Source organism: Centroberyx affinis, unplaced genomic scaffold, assembly GCF_046629955.1.
Source record: "Centroberyx affinis isolate AG114_WGS23_722 - 3 ecotype Tasmania unplaced genomic scaffold, CSIRO-AGI_Caff_v1 ptg005431l_1, whole genome shotgun sequence".
Taxonomy (NCBI): Eukaryota; Metazoa; Chordata; class Actinopteri; order Beryciformes; family Berycidae; genus Centroberyx; species Centroberyx affinis.
This window is the reverse complement of record NW_027282717.1, coordinates 20,001-29,587: the sequence shown is the minus strand read 5'-3', so window position 1 is coordinate 29,587 and position 9,587 is coordinate 20,001. Positions and strand designations below refer to the sequence as shown.

At 42.6% G+C, this 9,587-nt stretch overlaps 1 protein-coding gene across 1 annotated transcript in view; it reads left to right on the top strand.

The window, feature by feature from the left end:
- Nucleotides 1–1,921: 1,921 nt before the first annotated feature.
- Nucleotides 1,922–9,587, top strand: part of LOC139667296 (monocarboxylate transporter 2-like) — a gene marked incomplete at its 3' end in the record, with an annotated part of 27,660 nt that continues 19,994 nt past the window's right edge. Inside the window, exon 1 of the mRNA XM_071546745.1 lies at nucleotides 1,922–2,011. The remainder of the gene's footprint in view (nucleotides 2,012–9,587) is intronic.

The following is a 9,587-nucleotide window of genomic DNA, read 5'->3' as shown; positions in this document are numbered from 1 at the left end:
AAGAGATTTTCTTTTTTTTTCTTTCTTTTTTTAAATCTGCTTTTAGAAACTCATTTCTGGAGCCTCTTGAGAGCAGGATTAGCAGTTTAAACCACTACCTTGGTAACAGTTTAATGAAAATAAAACCCTTAATCCAAGTGAGAAGAGAGCAGTGCTGCCACAGAACAGAACGGACTGGAGGAAGATTTTCTTCACTGTCAAGTTACCATTGATGCAAATAACATCTGTATCTAAATGACAGCTAATGGTTGCTTTTAAATGTAACTTTTTTTTGTTTAATTTCTTTCCCCCGTGGTACCACTTTAATATTCCTATAATATTCCTATAATAATCCTATAGAGACTTACAGTGTGTCTGTGGAACTCAATAGTAAGTTTACTGTGACCTCATTGTATTTTATGGCATTTTTATCTCCTATGGTATTGCTATAATTTTCCTTTACTATTATTATAATAATACTATTAGGGACCTGTGTTTTTGTTTAGTAGGTGAGACCAAAGGCAATTTTCCTGCCGTGGCGGGACAATAGTTGTATTGTATTGTATTGTATTGTTTAGCACTCTATAAGGTTTAAAATGACTTCATAGTATTTTATAATATTTTTTATTTCCCATGGTATCACTTTAATATTCCTATAATAATCCTATAGAGGCTCATAGTGTGTCTCAATAGTAAATGTATAGTGACTTTACTGTAGCTACTTAATGGTATATTTTATCTTCTAATTTATATCACTATAACATTTGCACAATAGCGACGTATAGTTTTCCCGTGATATTTATATAATTAAGGCTTTTCCTGCCAAAATTCATTCTAGTTTATCATAAGACTAAGTTCTCCTGTTGCCTGTTAACTCCATGTTCAGCTGTTTCTGGTGTTTTATTCCTGAATTCATTCTTTAAATTAGGGAAGTCCCTGTCAGATGTACGCAGGCGTCACGTGAAGCTTTTCATTTAATCCCATGGATTGAGCTCAAGTGACCCAGATTGGGTTTGTTGTCGTGATGCGCGCGGCTTTACGCACGAAAAGCCCCGCAGGGAACATGTAGTGTAAACCTAAACCTGCAGATTATCTGACACAGTCTGGGATCAGTTTGAGATTAAAACTATAGAATACAATTTAGTATTTATTTATGTGTATTCATACTGGGAGCTGGCCTGGATCTCCTTGGATTCCTCTGGTCCAGAACAGTGTTGGGTGGCAACGTGATGCTCAGTAACGCGTTACAGTAATCGGATTACTTTTCTCACTAACGATTAACGGATTACTAGTTCAATTCCAGGAATAAAATCACAGTTGAAGTGGTCAGCTCCTCCAGATATCACAACTACAATGATCCTCCTAGTTTTCTTATGATTTTGTCACACACACACACACACACACACACACACACACACACACACACACACACACACACACACACACACACACACACACTGGACACAGGGCTGTTTGGTTTCCTTGTTCACTCAGAGGAAGCTCAGAGTTAACAGAGGAAGTCCAGGTCAAATTTCGGGGTGAAACAGAAAAGTAAAGAGTGTAATTATTTCTCCCAGGGATAGGCTATATTATAAATAAAATAGAATAAAAGAATGCATCTAATAGGCCTATGTATAATAGCCTAATACTTTAAATCTGACAAATTTAAATACAATTTTCTTTATTATTGTTATTATGATTTACTGTTATTATATCAATGCTAACATTAAGTATAATATTGATGATAATAAAATAATAAGAATACCATCACATTTAATAACCATAATAATGCCTTTGAAGGTGTAACGGTAAGGAGTAACGCGTTACTCTCAGTAACGGCTCGGTCTGAAACAGTAGCCGGGCAGCGCCGCCCCGCTCCGCCCGCAGCTCCACGTCAAACCGCGGCTGCTCGCTCAGGAGATTCAAACCGGAGCCGTTCACACCGAGAGACGCATCTTCCGCTCCAAGGTCAGCAGCCTGCAACCGGCAGCCCGCGCGCGCACACACACACACGGAGCTTCATTCTACCAAGGTAAAACACCATTCATTTATTTTAATGCGACTTTACCGCTGACGGCGTTCAGAGACGAAGCGCGCGCCGCCGGTGATCTGCAGGATTAGTTTGAGTCCCGACAAGACGCTTCGGCATTTTCGGAAAGCAGGCGCGTGTGTGCCGCGATTTATTAGAAATATATCAGGAACGAGGCTTATAAATCGCCCTGCTCGGCGGGTTAATGCGTTTATATGCTGCGTTCAAGAGCCTGGCGAGGGAAACCGCAATGTGGCATCCACCGGCTGCGATGTGATGAGCCGCGGCCAAATCCTGGAGGGGGGGCGAGCTGGTGCCATGCCCGAATTGTTAATTATTCAAAATGTAGGACCCAGGCCGGTCCAAGCACCGGTTTAGTCCGTGTAGGCCGCGAGCGTTTTGGCTGGCTCCATCCGGTCCGTATCCTTACATCAGCATCACCGTGATGAAGCCGCGCGGCGCTGCTGAGGAATCACGCTGCTGTTGCATCACTTTTCCAGCACCGGGAGACCGGAGCTGTCCTGTGTGGAATATGTTTAGAGGTTTTCCCAGAATGAGAGATTTAGGCCATGGGCGGGTGACAGTTTGCTCAGATCAGACTCTATTTTTATCCAAGGATCTGATGAGGAGTTTTTCCTAAGCAGGTTTTGGCTCAAGCTGAGGATGTTTCACTCCTGGTCAGCTGGGGAGCTTTAAAAATAACTACTGTCACATTCTGCTGGTTTCCCTGTAAACCGGTCCTGGGACAGCGAGGGAGAGCTGCTGGGGGCTTTTTGTTGAGTCTAAACAGTGAAATATAAGATGGTTTGCAGTGACTTTAAGGCTGAGGATTCCCCCTCTGAAACAACACAGGCCTACAGTTGGAAGTGATTTCTTGAACTACAGCCTGTGTGAGTGACTGAGTGTCAGTTGTTCATTTGCCTCTCACTGGAGATGTTGTAACCAGTTTGCTGTGCAACAGCCTCATAAGCATTTTGAAGGTGAACCTGCAGGTCTGTCAGTTAAAGTCAAAGTCAAGCTGACTTTCTGTCCTCTCATTCTAAGCATCACATTCCATTATTCCCAGATCCGTAAACTACAAATCCTTTAAAGGTGCAGCATGTTGCATTTTTAAACATCAGTATATCACTGTCACATTACTTGTGATACCTTGGTGTGCTGACAGTTGGTCTCCTCTCTCTCACACTGTGATATTGTTAGTTCTAGAAAGTGTTTGGCATCACATGGTGAACAGTCCAAGACTTGAACAATCAGTGAAGGCAACAAGATTGATTAAGTTGCGTTGTATGGAAGAACAAATTCAGCTCAATGGGGAAATAAACGTGTTGATTGGACTAGGGCTGCACGGTATATGGCTTCAGCATGGTCATGGCGATGTGGGCATGTGCAGTAGTCACATCGCAGGACGTGTGATGTCAAGAAAGGCAAATGAACTCAAACACGTCATGCTACAACTTTTTTGCTGCTTGATACAAAAGGAAAACTCGCACGGTTCTCATTTTCCATGACTAATCTATAAGAGAAGTCTGTCTGATAGAACATAATTTACTCTGATTTAAGGGTTTGTTATCAGAGTAGTGTTTGTTATCTTTCCAACTTTCGCGGCTCCGAACCGTAGTTGTGATCCTCTGGTGTTGTGTTAGCCTGTTTTAGCTCAGCCCGGCTCGTAGCCGGTAACAAGTTTTTTCACTAAAGAGTCCGGACCAACTCTGCAGTGGAGAGCTGGCACTTTATTTCAGTACAGCAGTGAACATAATGCACGGCCTCTCTGTGACGCTCTGAGCTCTTTTCCCGCTAACTATGCTAACTTTACTTTTACTCACTCTGGCTGCGGCTAAAAACACTCTCACTTCCTGCTACGTCACCCTGCAGGTTACCCACAAGGCCACCTTCTTACAGGGGCAAGGCTTGATAGAGATATTCATGTCATTTGGTGAAAATTCCTGTATTTTTTGCATATCGCAATATATATCGCAGAAAAAAAAATATCGCAATGTCAGTTTTTTCCAATATCGTGCAGCCTTAGACCGGACCACCGAACACACAGTGTGCCGTAGATCCGCAGCCTTCTCCCAAACTCAAAAGTCAACGTGGCTACTGGTCTGTAAAAAAAGCAGAAAATGTCCATAATATATGTCCAAACAGCTTGTAGAGGACAATTCAAGTGTTTTGTAGTACAGTGGGTCCAGAAGTCCGATATCTACCTCGTTATCAGGTGTTTTTTCCTCATTGACGATGCTCCGGTCGCCCTGCAGCGCTCTGAAGGAAGGAAAGCATTGTCAGTGTGAGGACATTTTGGAAATTGAGTTGTAAAAAGATGTTGTCATTAACGTCAGCGGTTGATGAAGTGAAGCCTGTTAGTTTGTTTATTTGTTAGTAGTTTGTTTGTTTGTTTGTTAGTACGGACTTCAATGGAGTCTTGACTGACGTGGGGATGAGTAGATCATGACTGAATTTACATTTCGGGGCGAACTATTCCTTTAAGATCTGCATTGTCTCTTCGTCATGTAGTCCTGATGAAGGCTTTCTGTTGAAACCTGTTGGGTTTTCGGGCCTCCAAGAGCAGCTGGGTTTGCTCTTCCGGTCTACCTTTGTCCAGTTCATGCACCTTGGCTGTCAGGTGAGGTAGCAACAGTTTTTCCTGTTGTGTTGCGTGTAGTTTTTACTCTGTAGGTATTCTAAACACTGTTAGGTTGTCATTGTCCACACTCCTTGTTTCTTCAAAAGCAGCGGCCTCCCTGGTCATGTGGGCAGGGACATTAGTCCAGGGCTTCAGAGCAGCTTAAGGAAGTTTTCAGTTGACCGAGCTATTGGTCTTGTTCTTCTGGTTTCGTGTTTGCCAGGAGTATTGACACACTAGTCACACAAGTCCTAAATTTGTTGGTACTCAGATTCAACTTAACATCACATATGACACAGATGGATTGCAGACAGGCTGTTTTCCTTTGTACCTGGCTTCCAGGTTCGGATCAGATTTCAAGATCCAAGACTTCCTCTCTTGTCCCTTAGGGGAAGTTTGTTGTGGACACAAAACTGCCGCATGCAAACAACACAACATAATACAGTACATTGTACTGCACATAAATGACAATATGATACAATAACGCTTACAATGATCTATAAACTACAAATCCTTTAAAGGTGCAGCATGTTGCATTTTTAAACATCAATATATCACTATCATTAGTTGTCATACCTTGGTGTGATTTCTGTAAACCAATGAGTCCATGGAGACGATTGTTCTCTATCTCACTCCATCGCCCCGTTGCTTCCTGCCCCCCCCTCCCCCTCCCTGAAGAGGATCAACATGTTGGAAGTGATTTCTCCATCTTTCCTTTCCCTCCTTCCACCATCTGCTGCCAGAAACTCTTTCAGCTTTAGCTCCGTTTGCTCTGGAAGAACAGAACCTCTTCCTGTTTTGTGCCGTAAAGCAATCCAGCAGATTTCCCTCCAGATCCACCAGGTGAAGGAGAAACAATGATATGAGGATGCAGAGTACAGGCTGATAGAGGCTGACAGGACTGGCTTGTTTACAGTAATTATACTAATGCCTCAAAATGAAAGTGGTAATGATTTATTGGTGTTAAAATGCTACACGTCGCAAATCAGTCATTAGCGAGAATTCTCTCAAGTCAAGAAGTTCTGTATTAGCATGAGAAGACGCTAAACCTTTACTCCTCAGTGTGTTTTGTTGTATTTTTCTAATCTATGTCCCATTCTTTGCTGCTGCAGAGACCCGATTTCTCCTCTGGGATCATTAAAGTTTTATCTTTCAAGCTGTAAAACCTGTGACAGGAACATAAATACACAATAGGCGGCTCCGTGATTTACATACTACATGGTCCAACCTGTTTCTGCCTGGCTGAACAGGGACAGTTTGTCTGGCCAGGGAAATGAATCAGCGGTTTATCTGGTCAGTTTGCATGTTGGGAGTCTGTGGCCTCTGACTGAAGGGAGAAACTCGGCATGGAAAACATCATCTGGACTGGCTGATTCTCACCTGTGTAGTGCAGACTGCTTAATTAAATGAATAAAGGCAGTATAGTCTGATGATTAATGGAAGAACGGCAAGGTTTCCAACCCTGGGTGGAGTAAATTAGACGCTGCGTCCAGGTGGAGAGAATTTGTTGTCAGCTCAGGGTTTCTTCCATCTGTTTTCTTACTGACTTTCTTGGGGGGAAAATTGCAAGTCAGACTCTTCACTTTTAAAGCAGCTGCATGTGTCTTTATGCCCTGTGGAAACTGTGATGGTTTCTTGGGATTTTGTTCCTTCTGAGCTTTAATATCTCTGTATTTTATCAATAGGCTTGTAGTCCAAACTATGACAGTAAACAAACTAATCTTCTGAAAGGCGGATTGAAAAGCAGTTTCATGAAGTTCCAAAGTTAAAGGGACTTTAATAACCTTTTGCAGCATTGGGTACTCATAATTTTTACAACGAATAAAGCGCAAAATCACATGTATGGCAAAGCTGAAATTGGTGACGTTCACTGTGTTATAGTTAGCATAGTGTTTCTTTGAAATGGCACAATGACTGGCACCTGTTAGAAATGCGTCTTTACAGGTCATAACATGTTTTCTCACCCTTGTCAACTTTTGGCGTTGTTTCAGCTATTTGAAATGTTCCCTTCCGTGTTTATTTCCCTGAGCATGCTGATACTAATATCCTGAGATGATACACTCATATTTTTCTGACTGTCACGGTCAACTTCACATGCAAAGAGGAAAATCACCAGCAGCAATGTGGACCAGATGTTTCACTCAACTGACAGTGAACGGAAAGGACAAAGTTGGCTAATCTCAATTTCACCAAATCATTCTGGCCATGTCAACAAACATGCTAACGTTTCAGCCTAGTGAAGGCCTAGGAAGTTAATTACCATGTGACCCTTAAGCCAATCACCTGCCAATTCCTGTATATAAATGATATCCATTTCGACTTCCATTTTCCTTCATACTCTGATGAAGGCCACTAGGCCGAAACGTTAGCATGTTTGTTGACATGGCCAGAATAAATTGGTGAAATTGAGATTAATCAACTTTGTCCTGAAGATCTGTGTGTGTGCTACCTTTTTACCTTTGGGTATTCAACGTTGGAACATATATGACTTTGGTTTAGCACCACAAACAAAATACTGGGAAGGCGCATCCTTTAAAAGATCTAACTACTAGTGAACGGAAAGGCTCATGGCTTTGTCTGCCTCCATTTTCTTATCAAGGAGAAAATTTGTTTCTAAAGTAACAATAGGAATGATTTATGTGTGAATAATATGGAGGAATACAGGCTGATTAAAGTGGTGATCTGTGAAATTCCTCTGTTTATATTCCGGTCTCCATCTTTGTCCCTCAGCCTCACTGTGGTGTTTCTGCACAGATCACCTGTCAATCAAACAGTGTGGGCGGAGCTTGGATTTTCTGTTGCTGCAGTTTGAGTTTCTCTCTTCTTTGTCTGTTCAGCCATGGTGGCTATCGCTGCTCAGGCTAACTACCCAGTTCTTCTTCTTCTTCTGTTGATTCTAAACAAACTGAAAACGTAAAAACACATCATGAACTGAATATAGGCTAGATCACTGTTGAGTTAGAACAGAGAGAGAGAGAAGCGAGCATAACAGACATGTATTTATATGAAAATCTCACAGATTGTTACTTAAAACAGCCAATTATGGTAATAGTGTGAGTTTGGATGTGTAGCTCCTTGATAAACACACAATTATGTGCAACGTATGTAAAGATTTCCAACAAAATCAAGTATCCAAGTTCATCTTTAACCGTCAGTTAGTGTCGGACATTTTAGACTGTAGATCCTGATGATATAACCTGGCTGGAAGTGGATGTGTGTTCAGATACAAGCCTCTAAGCCTTCATGTAACTGCCTCGCTTGGCACAAGAGGCATTCAGAGACTGTGGTTTAGGTCAGTGGTTCTCAACGTGGGGTCTGGGGACCACCAGGGGTCCTTGAGGGGGCTGCAGGGGGTCCCCAGCAAACTAATGAATTGTTAAACTTCAGCATTATTTCATTTACAAGAAGTGAACACAATTAGAGAATGTAGAAGAATGACTGTTCTGATCATAGTTTCACTGTTATCTCTCTACCTGTTATCTCTCTGGACAAAATCATATCTGACAATAAAAATATTCTCTGATTTGGGTCCGAGAGACAAAATCTCATCAAATGGGGTTCTGTAGCTCTAATGTGGACTGAACTGGGGTCCTTGATATGAAAACGGTTGAGTCACTGGTTTAGGTTTTCTCTGCAGTCCGCTGGTGGAATCGAATCTCTTTGTTTTGCAAAGAGTGTGATTTTCATTTAATTGCCCAAATGTTAGTGTTGTTTTTGTCTCAAGTCCTGAAAGCCGGGCTCAGAGCCCGTCCAGACGTCAAAATGCTGAAACAAAAACTCATCTAGAAGGCTGTTTCTGTCCTTCCGTGACCCGGGGGGTGTGGACAGGAGCGGCAGTGTTGGATTGGACGGGGGAACGTGGGTGTTGGCGGCTCTTGATGTTGCCGGACGGACTTCCCAGCATTCCCTTGTGTCCACACACACAGTTCTCGCTGTGTGTGTGTGGATCACAGTGACTTGAACTTTTCCAGAGTTCATCTTATTCTCTAAGGTTTCCTTTCACTAAAGAAATGTCTTGGAGAATCTGGTGGGGCGAGGACACAGTTGGAAGGAGGTTCAGTTTTCATCCCTGTCTCTGTCCGTCTGTCCGTCTGTTAGCAAGATATCTCAAAAAGTTACAAACTGATTGGGTTGAAATTTGGTGGACAGATCATTCTTGGCCCAAGGATCAGTTGATTCGATTTCTGTAAAGATCCGAATCTGAGATTTTTGCCGTTAGACAATGTCGTTTTTTTTGCTAGAGCTATTGTGCTGCATTCATGTGCTGGTGGGAAAGTCCGACATCCGGGACTTCCAAGTCGGCTCCTAGACGGCGTTGCATTCTCATTTCTATTTTGTCGGAAAATCAAACCTAGAAATCAAACGATAAACAAACATAAACAGAGACCGACAGAATTGTTCAGTTTACGCTCCACCGAGTGCCTTTTGACCGAGATTCATCAAACCTCTTGAGGGTTTTTTTTTTCATCAAGGTTTCTCCCCAAGAATTTTCCTCGGGGCTTCAAAGCGTCGAGGCTGACAATTGAGCGGAGAGGATATTAAGCCGTTGGTTTATTTTATGGGAAAACCCCGCTGCCTTTAGCCTTTATGATCAGAAAGCAGCTTTCAAAGGGAGCCATTGTTTCTCAGTGGTCTTTCTTCTATTAAGAAACTCCGGCCAAGGGCAAGTGTGTTTACTGCATCACTGCTGCTGCCAGATTAGCTGTCGTCTTGATAAGAGGAATATGATGTGAGAGGGAGAGCTGTGGTGTGGGTCGGTCAACATTTAAGGAGCTGCTGATTGGGTTAATGATGAACGAGTAACATTACTCTGAGGTTACCTGAGAGGTGATCTTGCGTTGCCATAACTTTAAGTCCCGTGAGGCCGTGTGTGTGTGTGTGTGTGTGTGTGTGTGTGTGTGTGTGTGTGTGTGTGTGTGTGTGTGTGTGTGTTGGTATGCTGGCAGCCACTGACTTTAG